General features: G+C 52.9%; 1 long non-coding RNA gene across 1 annotated transcript; it reads left to right on the top strand.

Moving 5' to 3' along the window:
- Window positions 1–8: 8 nt before the first annotated feature.
- Window positions 9–2,326, top strand: LOC105307470. The gene is made up of 2 exons (XR_897237.2): window positions 9–147; window positions 1,029–2,326. It is a non-coding gene; the product is annotated as an uncharacterized LOC105307470 (long non-coding RNA).
- Window positions 2,327–3,915: the final 1,589 nt, after the last annotated feature.

Raw genomic sequence — 3,915 nt, 5'->3', positions numbered from 1 at the left:
TGCCTGTACCTGTGCCTCTGTGGCGTTTGAGACTAACCGCACGCTGTGTTTGCATGCTTCTCGTGGTCGTCGGAGCAGGCAGTGTGTCGGCAGCGCAGAGGCTGGACCCCGCCGCGGTCAGGACTTACTCCTGCTAAGGCGCCTGCGGTGAGTAGCGCGCAGCCCGGCCCGCCGGCCCGGAGCTTGCCGAGCGGACGCATGAGCCCTCTGCGCCTGTGCAGGCGGTGCTGGTGTCCCCAACGCCGACAGTCGACCACAGAGGGATTGACGTGCCCTCGCTTTTTTATGGGGGAAAAAAATGTGTTTTCATTTTGTCCTTAAACCTAAAACTGCTGCCGTATTTTAAGTGTCCGCTGATAGCTTTTTGGGGGTGAGGAGGCAGGAGAGCGGAGCCTCGGCCCTTGGCTGCTGCCCATGGTGACGGGCGCCCGGCACACGGTCCTTTCCGCTTCAGCACTTGTGCGGGCACCCGTGTAGTTCCCGAGTCGCCAGTGCTGCTGGCTGTGTCACGCACGCGCATTCTCGAATGAGAAGCCCCAAAGTACTGAGTTCCACGGGGCCGTACTGTTGTGTGACACCCACAGCCTTTCAGCTTAGACGTTGATTTCTAAAAACGAAAGTGTGTTGCCCTCACAGGGGTCAGTTCCTGAGGGACCCTCCCTGGCCAGGAGCTGCGGGGTGCAGGGCGCGGCCGCAGGGGGCCCCACCCCGCTCCCTGCTCCGAGGGCCGCAGACAGGAGCGTGGTTCCACTTGGTTCTGTTTGCGCCGCGCAGTCAGAACATTTGATTGGTCTCGTCACTTTTTCTTAATTGGTAATTTTTGGGCGTAAGCCAAAATGAAGTCAGTCAAGGAATCCTCTACTGAGATGCATAGTCCTTGATGCTTTATCTGAATTCTCAAAGCAGCTAAGCCCAGAAAGCGGGGTGGGGGGTGGCCTGGGAGCTGAGTGGGCTGGGCTCCCGCGGGAGCGGGCAGCTCTCTGTCCTGCGAGGTCTCCGGACTGACCTTCTGTCTGTTTATTTTCCAGTTTACCCACACTACTTCTACAGGTGACCCGCGACGCCTGGGACCCAGCAAAGACTGCATTTTAGCATTCAGTGGACTCTAACCTGTTAATACTTGTTATATGAACCTGAGATATTTTATTACAGAGTTTTTAATTAGTGAAAAATTCATGAATACCATAGAGAAAATATTTTAGAATTTAATGTTTCTTATATTTATGTAAACTTATGCCTTCATTTATAGAGTTACTTACTTTTTCATGTATATCCAGGCTATAAATATCCTTTCAAATCTATTCATGTTCTTATATCTAATTTTAGTCTTTCAAATGAATGTACTGTAATGCTTGTATGTATAAATTCTATGAAGAAATGTAGGGCTTTTGTAAATTATGCATTTATTGTAATTATCATTGTTTAATTTTTTAATAATAAACCATGACAGAGAAAAGGATTTTACTGCGTTTGTAAAATCATCACTATACCGTGCATTATCCCTTACGAACGTATCCTCGCTACACAGCAATCATTTCGAAACAAGCAGACCTAATTTCGAGTAATTCTTGTTGCATCTTAATGACTGACCTTACTCTTTTTCTAGCAAAAAATGCTTGATTCTGCAGTGTGAACAGATGAGGTGTTCGGTGTTCGAGATAAGCTTCCCACCAACTGGGACTGGAAGTTGTTCTCAGACACTGCGAACACACCTGGGCCGCCCGGCGTCCTCCTCACCTCTCTCTGGACTCGGGTGGCCTGTCGCAGAGGCCGTGGGCTGGGGATGGCCCTCGGCAGGCGGAGAGAGCCTCGGTGGAGTGGGGCCCAGCCGCCCCCACCCCTGGAAGCAGAGGAAGGCACCCACTCTCCGCGCGGGGACACGGCGCAGGGTCCTGAGGATGCTGTTGCCAGCTCTAATAAAGGCCTTATTTTTCTTACGTAAATCACCTTTTTACATTTGTCTGTAAACATGTCTAAAGAATGGACCTCGTGGTACATTTCTAGATGTTGATGATGAGCCATTTGGGATTGTCGGAGTAGCCAGTGTAGCTTTCCTTTGCAAGTGGCTGTTACAGAGCCAGCAGGAAATGGGTTCGGGTCACGGTGCGTTATTTATTATGCAGCCGAGGCACAGACAGCTGACGTGTCTTCTTACGTGGGTTTCTGCTTTTGATTTACTTGTACAATTCACAGTTGTTTTCTATTAATCTTTTGTGAACTTTCTGATTATGTAACAAAGTATGTACAGTCTACTTTTGAACTCTTTTTATCACAGTGTTATTTATTGCTTTCTTTCAATAAAGTACTGAAGCATTTCGCACTGCCAGCAGAGAGTACGAGAATAAGCCGTGAGTACGGGTGGGCTGCGGCCGCCTCAGCGCTTGTCCCGGCCGAGTGTCGTCCCGGGCCGAAATCCTGCAGAGGTCTGCTGATGGCCGGGGGGCCGGGCAGTCCTGCCCACGCCTCTGGAGGCCCAGGCACCGATCTGCCCCTAAGGGGAACCGGGTCCCGAAGAACCAGGGCACAGGAGACAGACTGACCGACAAGTGAACTGGGAACGTGTGGGCTCACGGAGACAGTCCCAGCTAGGGCTAGGGCAGGCCCTGCTGGAGACAGCCGAGGCGGGGGTGGGCAGGGAGAGGACGTGCCTGCGCTTCCTCCTGCTCTTCCCACGTGGTCACAGTGTGGCAGCCGGGCTGCCCTTCCGTCTTCGTGGTCCCTGGGAACCATGGGGCCTGCTTCTCTGGGAACTAGAACCAGCCCTGAGTCATAGCAGTCCAGCGGGGCAGAGGGGAGGGGACATGCCGAGTGGCTCCGGCAGGCGGGCAGGGCCCACAAACCCGCGGGGAGCTGGGCCCTAGTGGGTGGTGGCTCACTAGTGGTCACTGCAGGCAGTACCTCCAGCGCCTTGCCGACCGGTAGTGTTTCCCTCCCCGAGGCGTCACGGGCCTGGGACGCACAAAGCCCATGGCTGACACCCCCTCCGGGGCGGCGGTGGGGTGTTGGGTGGGCACTGCTACAGTCACCTAGACTGTCATGTCCCTGTCTGTGCCCCAGGGCTGCCTGAGTGGGCGACATGTTTTCTCCCCGCGGACTCGTCCGGCCCTGCCTTGTGAGGGCTTGGCTTTTAGCTGTTTCCTGTTCAGAACCTGCCCCGGCCAGTCTTCCAGCTCATCCAAGCTGTCTGTTTTCTGTTTCCTGCTTCTTGGGGTTCACGTGAGCATGAGATTTCAAACGATGTGCTGCAGCCTTGCCTTGTCATCTAACAGTTACCCTTCCTGACCGAAGCCAAACGAGCTTTGGGTATCTTAAGGCTTCTGGAAACCAAGTCATCATTGAGTCGTTAACGTGCAGGTGTTTCATTAAAACTTGATTTATGCCTTTAAAAAAAGTCAGTCGAGCACTGCCCAAAGAAAGCCACACGATGGTTCTGGAGATGTGCCTTCCTAAGGACACCCGTTAGAGGTCCCTGCGTCTTAGGTCTGCTTGTCACATGTCCCAGGGCTCGCCTGAAGTGGGGGAGGGGCGGGAGTCATTCCACAGCCCAGGTGTGGTCAGGTGAAAGGTTATCTTCCCGTCATTCAAAACTTTGTGAAGGCTACTTTTAGCCTGTAATTGCCACCCTTAGGTTTCACATCATGCATTTTAAGGTAATTGCGGGGTTTGGGTTTCCTTCTTGGCTTTTTGCTACTTAAGTCCAGTCTTCGTCTCGCCCGGGAGCCGGGGAGGGGCCGTCATCCTTGTGTCCTTTGACCTCCGTTTGTAAATATCTCGGACACTTCTGTTTCTTAGGTTCCCTTCGCTTACTTCCTTGGTGAGAATGAGCAGCCAGTGATTTTGCTATTCTGTGTCCTTGACTCAGTGGTGCACCTGTTCAAGTCCTGTCGTTTGAGGCCAGCACTTCGTGCACCCCAC

This window comes from Pteropus vampyrus, unplaced genomic scaffold, assembly GCF_000151845.1.
Source record: "Pteropus vampyrus isolate Shadow unplaced genomic scaffold, Pvam_2.0 Scaffold501, whole genome shotgun sequence".
Lineage (NCBI taxonomy): Eukaryota > Metazoa > Chordata > Mammalia > Chiroptera > Pteropodidae > Pteropus > Pteropus vampyrus.
This window is presented reverse-complemented; position numbering and strand designations above follow the sequence as displayed.